A 10,956-nucleotide genomic window follows, 5' to 3' on the forward strand; every position below is an offset into this window, starting at 1 on the left:
TGAAGGAGTTTATGAGTTTAGAAAAAGTAAAGTAATGATAATACCAAGTATAAGTTGACGCTAGTTTTTAACGATTCACCCTTGATAATACAACTAACAGTAATTTAAAAATGTAAAGTTTTTATTATTTAGTCACGAAAATAACCACTTACAGTTATCATGCCCTTTATAATGAATGTTTGGCATATTCACAATTTCTACTACTTTATACTCTTATATATCGTAAAGATGATTTCATTTATAAAAGCAACATGACACATGTGTCTGTTTTACACGCTAATTCCGTTTATTTCCATATGTGTCCGCATACGATACTGCAAAGTTAAATAGATCATTTAAGCCTTATACGAGATAAGCTATGTTTTAAAATAACATTAATATCCAAGAGAGGAAGATAAAAAATATGTGTTTCAAAGATTATTAATGAATCCAAAGAAAGTAAAGATATTTAGTCGTTCTACGAATAAAAATAACCATATCTCATGTTCTAGACAAACCCTTTGACCTAATAAATTGTTGAATTGCTAATTGCGTTCTATTCTTTTAGAAGGTTAAAGACGTTATACCTTGACGGAAATACCTTGTTTTGATACATATTTTTCTAAGATAAGGTTTCTTTCTAGTGAATGTTTCAAAATAGAATTACCCATCATATCATATTCGTGCAATGTCTTGTACGTTTTTGTTGAAGAACATTTATAAAAATGATATATTAGGTGAAGTTTGAAACAAGGGAAACGCACTGCAGAAAGCCAATAGTATTTTATTTCAGTCACTACTGCAATGAGATTAAAAGTCACTACTAAGCAACAGTCTGTGAAGGTGCCGACAGATTTTCTCAGTTTAAGTTTAGGAAGTTAAACAAAATTTAAAACGGTTTAATACAATTTCTCATCTTATATGAGGTATATTGTATGGGACACGTATTTATTTATAAAAAAAATATATAAGACTAAAGAATAGATCGTCGTAAGGAAAGAAGTCTCGTTTGACAAATTGAAACAAACATCCTTTGAATGTAAGTGGATATGCACGTCCGCTCGGAAACCACTGCTAAATGAACAGGAGGTAACATATTTTTTCAACAATGGAAAATAAAATTGGCTGATATATAAAAATTATTGGTACTCACCAATTACCATCGAAAGATTTGGTAGGGGCGTAGTCAGGCGAGCTGGCGAGGACGATTGGTACTTGGAGATGATTGGCAGTCTTCTCTAGATTAAATGAAAAAGGCAAACATTGGGTAAGTGAGTGAGAACAATTACTTTAGGCGAAAAATTGTTGTATTTTAGTGTCAAGTGAAAAGAAAATGTACGTTAAGAAAATTTGTATTTAGTTATAGGAACGTATCATTACCCAAAATCACAGTTTTAGTAACCGTCTTAATGTGTCTAAGTACATTTTCAAAGGTACCTGTACCTAAAGTGATTCATTAAACTATCATGCGTCGACATTGAAATATATGTTTATTAATTTTGTATAATTTATGTACATTTTCTTATTTTCGAAAAGTTACTCATACATTTTATCTACCTAAAATGTTACTAAATGTTTAGATATTAAAAAAAAAAAAAACAGATTTTCCTACGGATAGTTTATGAATAAAAACCAAGTGTAACAAAATATGTTCGTGTGCAACTTTTAATATACAGGGTATTCAGTAAAAGCCTTCCATTATTTTGCGAGTAAAAGCGTTTCCATTCCGAAACGAGTAAAAGAATTGTTTAAATGTTTTATTTTCAAAAAGATCTACCAAAGCTTAATACAATTAAAAATGTAATAACACTATCTTAACTGGTTCAAAGTTAGAATTTTTAATTAATAACACATACATGCAGATAGACGGAAAAACTAGGAGGTTTTAGGACATACCTACATACAAACCTTTTTGTTCATTTTTTGTGTGGAAAGTATTATAACACTTTTACTGAACAGACTATATAATCCATATCAAATTTTATTCATGGTCAATAATAGAATTGTATGTGCTAAATATGTATCTAGGTTGTGATTTTAAATTAACTCAAAATAAGTATTAAACAATTTTAAAAAAATCATCAATTCTGGCCCAAGCCTTAAAATGACATTGAAATAGATTTTTATGTGTCAACAACATAAATTTGTCTGTTTTCTATAAACTCTTTGGTATTGTAATACATTTAGATATTTTAGTAAACATTCCTAAAATCTTGGTACATATGATTTATTTTCTATATTTCTCATTACCATTGTGGCTATCCGTAAGAAAGATATAAAATTTCATTCACTCTCAGTCAATCTTACGGAGTTGTCTTAAATCATAAAAATACTGAGTGTTGACTTTATTAGAAATGAAGCTTCCAACAAAACTTCGTCTTTCATGGTTAGTTCATTTCCAGATATTATGCTGACAGATACACAGACAAATATAACTGTTTCCAGCACACGACTGGTAAAAATATCCAAACGAGTTTTGGAATGAGCAAAAGTTATCTCCAAAATCAATATTAAACTAAGTGTTTTTATGTCGTTCCTTTAAATGTTACTTACCTTTTCGATAATAATGTTTTAACTCTGCCCTATCAATATCGCTCGTTAATTCATCATTTACTTTTACATTTATTAAAAAAATAAAATTTGTCAAGAGTACCACAAAAATTCATGTTTTTTATAACAATTAATAAAGTAATACAAATTATTAATCAACTTCCGATTGTTTTTTAATTTTACAATTTCAGCTACATTTTCAATAAAATTTGCATAGGATAATCTCTACAATCTACAATATTACTCCCATCAACCGAATCTTAAACTTATTCCAAAACTTCTGGTCTTAAATGTTAATAGTGGCAAATAACGGACATATAGTCCTTCAGATGACAATAGATGTTTTTCTTGAAAAATTCTATAGACAGTTTTATGATATTTTGTAACTTTAAACCAATTTAACTTGTTAATGTGTAATCGCATCATATCTTCAAATAATTCATATTTTTTGAAATATCATCCCAATGCTATTTTTAAGTCTCTTTCGTGTTGCGCTGTAATGCAACATGCAGATCGAACGTACTGTAACGTCCCGCCATCTCTATTTATTAAGGAACAAGTTCAAAGCATTGTCAAGAGTTGTTCGGCATCGTTGTTCACAGTTTTTTACACTTCACACAATATAAGAGTTATTTTCATGTTCCATATCATGTCTCATGTTGTGGTTACGTTCCATATTCACGTTTATAGTTGAAAATGTATTATAATATTTGCCATTTTTAGGCTTTAAAGTTACATATTAATAATTAATATTGAGTTACAAATCCATAATATTCTTTTCAAATTGTACCACATAACTCATTAAATTGATCAAAACGCATACCTATCAGAACCAACACAATTATTATTAATTTTTTTCGAGTTGTGATAATCTTGCTTAAAAATACACAACATATTCAAGTTATTTCTTATAACTTGTTTATCAACTTTAGATACAATTTCTAAAATAATTTGTTTTATATTATTAATTTCCAAATGGGAAGGTTTTTACTATATGATGACTTTAGAAACACTGAACTAACACATGTCTTCTCCTTCTGATATGCAGCTACTAGACATTATAATTCAATTTTAAATTTGGGCAATATACTCAACTTTTAGACAGGTACCATTGGCTAATTAAAGTTTGTAATTCCATTCATAATAAACTTTCCACATATGTATAATTTATACAATTTTAAACCGCTCTCTGTGGTAAAGATAACACTAAGAACATACAAGCTACAGAACACACAAGGACAAACGTATTTTGCTCATAAAATTTGTAACCATATCATACAATCTAAAACATTAATCTGGGTGTAAACTGGAAGCGGTACATTTGCTTCACACAGTTTGCATCTTGGTTAAGCTTTTTTACAACTGAAAAATGTACCGCAATTTGCAATTTGCTCGTATGTAATATTTTCTTTCAATTTTAAACACACTAAGTTAAATGTTCCCTTATACATTTTTATTCTTCTTGGTCATTGTTTTTTTTTTTAACATTTTTAAGATATTAAAGAGACAGAGGTAATTATTATAATAAATTAACATTACACGTACAGTTAAAAATTTGATAGAAATGATAATTTGTTTGGAATTGAAACGTTATTTCATATTACGTGTTCATTTAATGTAATAGTTCTTCCTATATGGTTAATTTGACTCCCTCAGACAAATTATATTATTACTTTGCCCGACTAGTATTTAACAATAAATATGTAGTTTCAGTAATTAATTACTTTATTACTCTTTTTTTTACTTAGTTACACGTTATTAACACAATATAATAGGATAACATCTCACCCATCAAACACAATAATATTATATTTTTGATAAGAAATAATTTCAAACGAAAATTCAGATACATTTAACACATGAAATATCAGAATCACTAAAACTAATACAGATTTACACTGTAATATCGCAACATAGTAGATAAGTCTCATGTCTTCTTATTGTGTACAAGCGAACATTTGACCAGCATTTGAAACAAAATCTTGATACTTAAAATAATTTTCATTTTAATACTTGTAAACTATATAAAAATGTAATAATATTTTAGAGAAGATACTAACACACCCACAGACACATTGAATATTGCTTATTTGGATTGAGTTTCAAATTGAATCATGATCACGAGGTAGGTAGTCACAGCAGCGGCTATCGAAGTTAAAGTTTGTTTATTGATCGGGAAAAATCCTCCAGCAGTAAATTCAACATTTAAACTGGCTAACTGCAACAAAAACGACTTCAACTCTTCACTCAGTCCTGAGCCCACGTTCTCATTGATCAGCTTGCGGATGAGCGGTGCAGTGTCGCCTGCCATCTCAGAGACACGAGAGCCACACAAAGCGATCAGCACCAGGAAAGTGGCATTGTTAAAGATCCAAATACTGATAGTTACACTTCTTATTGCTTTTCCATGAATAATAAATAGGAAGAAGAAGTAGAGACATACAGTAATGATGATAAATGTACAAACGACGGTTGCCAACAATAGGTAACCATAGAAGACGTTGGCTTGATGTACCACGTCACATAGCAGATGGTAGGCACTCAGGAGGGACTTGAACTTCTTACAGGATGTATAGTCCTGCCTACGATCAACGTATGGTGGGTTGCGGCGCAGGACAGACCGTCTGAGGCTCTCGTTCATCACTAGTAGTCTGATCCTGGCGTTCACGAGTCTGAATCTTTTTGCTATGCCAAAGGCAACTTGTTGGAAGTGGATTAACATAACAGTTTTTCCATAGAGCGCAGCCGTCACGGAAAAATACGCTATAATTATTCTTACCACAAATTCATGCTCTTCCTTCATGGACATGACATACTGCTTTGATCCTTCTAAAATTATTGGAGTTACTGTAGATATGACGATGATCGGAACATTCTCTTTAATCCAGTATTCTGGTGACTCCAGTTGTAGATCGTGGTCGAATTTTCCCAGAAAGGTGCAGATTTTCAAGAACTCAGGGTATTTTCTGGCGTAGCATGTGAACAAAACTACTCCCATCATCAAGTTACTACCGAAAATTATACTCATAGCAAAGAGGGCTGTTTCTGAGGCTGCTTCGTGGAATAGTACTGATGGATAGCTCATTAATCTCATACAACATTCAAAACATATACATCCAAACTGTATTAAAATTATTATAAATCCCCACCAGGATATACCTGGAGAAAATATGAGTCTGGATACTCCAGCAGAATCTGGCATATACTTTAGCGGAAATCCTGCAAAAACTTGACAAAAGAAAAGAGACATTTTGGAAAGAACAAACATTTTGGTAAAGTCCTTTTGTGATATAGCAGTCCTTGGATCTTACTTTAGCATCATAAAGTCATCTGCAACTTCTTGATATAAAGGTAATCCAAAATTTGCATTTATGAAGAGAAGGGTTCATAACTATTTCGAAAACATAATTCACTTACAAACATTCAGTGACAATGTATTACTGTAAAATCAAAATTACAATTGCTTCCTTTGTTTGTAGACATTACTTCTGCTAAGGAATACGTGTACATTGTTTTCTCTTCATGCTTTAAACATTTCGCAATCATCAAAAATAGTAAACCTCTATTATTAATAATTTCGCGAATATAATCATAGAATTATTCGAACCAGAACCAGAGTCAAAACCAGACCTCTTCTTTACACTGTTACTTTGATATTCAAGTAAACTACAAACAAATAATATTGAAAACTGTGTAAATATATTTAACTAATGGCACATAACCACTGCATTATTTTTAGTGCAGAATGTTTGTCTAGGATACGAAATTGATTACTCTTTTGTAGAAGTTTTTAATCACAATGTTTTTAATAACAATTGAGTTTCTATTGTAAATCCCAATCGGATGCTTGTAATCTTTCTTTTCACAAAACTGTTGTTACAATAAGTCTCCAAAACAATAAATATTGATTGCTAACATTATTTAAATTAATTGATTCTCTCAAATGTACAGCCACAACACTGTTTAAGAATTAAGGTTAATGATAAGTCTTTGTACTATTTGACTAAAAAAATAAACAGCTATTTTAAAATTGTAGGTTAATATGTTTACAATAAAACTCATAATATTATAGTACTTAAATTTAATGACTAAATTATGTAAGAACTTAATAAAACTGCAAGTGATAAGTAATTGTTTGTTTGAGGTTTGTTTTTGTCGATGAAAGGATTGTGAAGGAAACAGGACCTTTCCTGTAAAAGATATAAACTTAATCTTTTAGTTGTTATGAATAAAATAATAAACAAACATGGAGTGTAGTCAAAAAGATTATTTTTTATTATTAAGATGTCTTACGGAAGGAAATCAATTATCAGATAATTATATATACTCTCTCACCGCCTATTGTTTGTCTTGTTTGTGAGTTTGTCTTGTTTAATATATATATCTATAAAATATATATATATATATATATATATATATATATATATATATATATATATAGAGAGAGAGAGAGAGATAGAGAGAGAGATCCACCAAATATAGAAGCGTTTTATATATATATTATATATATATATATATATATATATATATATATATATATCATTTAATCTATTTTCATCTATTGAAATGAGGTTAGTCATTATACATTTCAAAAATGTACATCGTTGTTAAAATTTGGCTAGCAAAGGTTACGACAGTTAAGTACCTTTGTACTATATACCATGTGTGGATCTCTGCGAAAAAGCCGAATAAGGAGGAACATGTACACTGGATTTATCTGAGTAAACACTTTCTATGAAGCTGCAATGGTGCTGCAATGCTTAACTTTATGAGCAAACTCCATTCCCACATTTTAAAGGTGAAACTGAATTTTGTCTTCTCTTGTCTCCTTCGTTTTCAGAATACGAAATGCTTTTCTTTCTGTAAAAGATAAATAAATATACAACGGTAGGGTAATAATCAGTATGAATGATTTTTCCCTTAAGCAAACATCCTCAATATTTTAGTTTTAGTTCGGTTTCATAGAAATCTGCTTATTGCAATCGCCCTTGTGACGGAATGTTATTTATTTATTAAAGGTTCACACCCATTTTTCAACAATGTATAACTAACAGTAAACATATCAAATACAACATTATTGGGAAATACAATGAGCTCAAGAGGCATACATCAACACAATTTTTAACAATAAACAAATTCAATAAAAATGAGGGAGGAGTCTTCACTCACGTACGATGCAAAAACGGGGTTCTCTACCTCCTCTTAAAAGTGATCACACTCATTTATTCAAAGTAAAATTCAGGGGATAGTTCATTGCTAAGGCGGTATGCCTATAATATTTTACCTCATTAGGGTCACCTGACAAATATTGGCACTACAAAACTTTTCTTGAGGACATTTTGAACTAACCTTTGCTGAGCATTTGATTGAAGCATCAGCAAAACATTTTTAGTTCTACATTATCAGTAGTAGTTGCCTTGAATACCATCTTACTTCGAATACTGGAAGATCTGTCCAAGTTTTTACTACAGCTCCAGAACACCGTTAGGTTTGTGTGACGAACATTCTCAACGTAATCCAAATATCTCATGTAACAGGAATCACTAAGCTCCCCACATCTTCGCCTCAAAGTTTGAAAGGTCAGGAGATATTCAGCCTCAACATTTTTATCAAAGTTCAAGGCAGGTTTGTACAATGTATGGAACATTTCCTTCTCTAAGATCACCATTAAACCAACTGGTAAAACGAGTGTTACCCAAACGTTTCATGGGCTTATGATCCCTGAATAGTCTGTCCAGGGTACTATAAAAATTCGCAAAATCCTCTTCAATACCGCAAAGCTAGAGCGGGAAGACAAGGTATTGTACATTGAATTATCGAGAATATCGTGGAGAGCCGCATCCATCATGAAATAACATAATTTCATCCATAATACCCCAGTAGAGCTTATACTTTGAGGCAGGTGTAGAGGGTGGAGTATACACAACACTTGACATAACGAACCTCAGGATAAAGCCTCAAAGAAATGAAAGGGACACTTAATGTAATAATAATGTAATGTAATGGAGCAAATCTATCCATTAGATATAATCTGTAATGGGAAAATCCATGTTTATTATTTAGTATTTAGATATATGGCGATTTTAAATACAAGCTATAATGCAGATATCTTATTGAAATAAATATTATTATGTATAATAAAATCCTACATTACTAGAACAGTGCTATTACAATGTGTTTAACTTAGCAAGGCTACAATATTGATAGTAAAGAGGGATGATAACCAGACATCATAATCAGACAAAAACAGACAACGTCGTATACTAGTGGATAGTTCGTAATTATACAATATTAAGTGCAATATAGGTTCTTGGAAACGTTGCTCTGTTGCTTTGTCGTTTTTTACTTTATAACCCTTACCAGATTCATACATAGACCAGCAAAACACTAGTACTCAGAAAACTCTGCAATTTCCTACACCAGTTTTTCAATTCAATTCCTCAAAAAATTCCTTTCCTACAAGGCACCTCCAAAGTGTTATTTTTCTGGCTATTGCACAGTAGTTCTTTTATGCGATCTCAGCAAAGCTTTCGACGGAGTTCAAAATGCACCGAGTTCGTGGTTTCTTACTGAGGTTTTTGAATCTCACTTTAGGGGTGGTTACAATATGTTAACACCCAAAGTAATGTAAGACCATATGAGTCCGATTTGTTCATTTCTTGAAACAGATGAGTCTCGGCGTTTAATTCTGTGAACCCTGTAGTTTTTAATATATATATTAATGAATTACCCATTATTACAATGTCCCAAAATTGTAATGATTGAATTACCTTAACTTTGTACTAATGGCACCTGTGTGGTACTTGGTTATAATGATTTAGAATAGTAAGAGCAAGCCTTTTAACTCACTATCTGAAGACTTCTGTAATTGGTTTCAAGTAAATAAACTTTTCCAAGACACAGACAATTCAGTTGCACTCTCAAACTTAAAAACATTTGCCCTTTCCTTTTCTATGAATATCGTTATTGTTAATTCATTAAAACAATTTCCGTGGTATTCACCTTGACTTTTATCAGATTTTCTAACCACAATCACATGCTTTTTAAGCAATGAAATTCAGCTGTAATTTCCTCAACGTTCTTTTCACAATTTGTCGCAAGGGAAGTTCTCACCTTCGTCTACTATTATACAATTCAATTTAGACTGAGCTCTATTATTGTTTTATGGGGGTTCTGTTGTGAGAGGCCTCTTTCAAAACAATTTTCATTTTGCAGAAGAGAGCCTTGAGGATTGTTCAAAACGCTGGTATAAAGGATAGTTGCAGGAAGCTCTTTCAGTCCAGTGACATCCTTAAAATTGCCAGTCTTCTTGTCTATCACACCATAGTCTTTGTGTTTAAGAATCAACATATGTTCCATTATGTTTAATCACTTTTATTATAAGATATAGACAAAATTTAGTCACCAAAAGCTTTAGGCAAGACATAATTAAGAACAATATCTGTCTATGGGCCGAGAATATATAATAACCTTTCCGTAAACCTGAAAATAACTAAAATATTAAATCGTTTTAGTTGAAATTAAAATGTCCCTTGGCTGAGAGGGATTTTTACGCTTCGATTTTACTCTTCGAGAGGTGCTGAGTGAGGCATCTCTATGACTATTGTTAATTTGTTATTTCTGTATTTATAAATACAAATTTATTTGTTTGTATGTATTTTTATTTAATTTTACTGTATTTATAAGAGGTTAGACCTATTTAACATTTTATTTATTAAATTTTACTACATAATTGCGCGGAAACTTTATAATTTTCCATTGTCAATATATATCCAGTATATTTCCAGTATCATTATATACAGTATCCCTATAATTCCGTCATGATAATCCTGGCTAAATTACTGATCTAAATTCTAACCATTACTTATTTAAAATAAATACCTAATGGTAGCATAAGCAACTATGAACATAGAAATGTTTATTGGTGTTTCCTTTACTAATAGTTAGGCCCTTATAGGATGCTTCCTATATTATTTAACTATTTATAGGAATCTTTATATTTTTAATTAAGAGAATTGTAAACTTATATAATAATTGAATTGTAAGATTGTGATACTTCCAGCAGTGCTGAATATCTTGTCGATTCGGGTTCGAGGAATGCTAGAAGCTTCCTTTTGTATCTAGGTATTGAGCATAGGTTACAGGTCTGGGTTGGATAGGTACCATCCAATTCAGACATTGTGTTTGCTCAAATTTGATTGGGCAATGTTAGGTTGATTAGATGGTGGGAGGGACTTCTAGTTCCTTCCGGTGGATTCAACCACGTTTTCGGGGTATTCTTTTGCTGTGTGCTCAGAGAGAGAAGTACGTGTAGAAGTGATAGCCTACTCTTGCCGTATTGATTTTTCGGGAAGAAGGTTGAGTTTAAGATTAGAATTTCTTTTCAAAATTTAAAGTCTCAAGTTTAAATTAAATAATCTATAATAG

The 10,956-nt window shown here is 31.2% G+C and overlaps 1 pseudogene; it reads right to left on the reverse strand.

The window, feature by feature from the left end:
• Nucleotides 1-4,615: 4,615 nt before the first annotated feature.
• Nucleotides 4,616-6,977, reverse strand: LOC124372169 (annotated as a pseudogene).
• Between the last annotated feature and the right edge of the window lie 3,979 nt (nt 6,978-10,956).

The sequence above is a fragment of the Homalodisca vitripennis genome, unplaced genomic scaffold (assembly GCF_021130785.1).
Source record: "Homalodisca vitripennis isolate AUS2020 unplaced genomic scaffold, UT_GWSS_2.1 ScUCBcl_2687;HRSCAF=7701, whole genome shotgun sequence".
NCBI lineage: Eukaryota > Metazoa > Arthropoda > Insecta > Hemiptera > Cicadellidae > Homalodisca > Homalodisca vitripennis.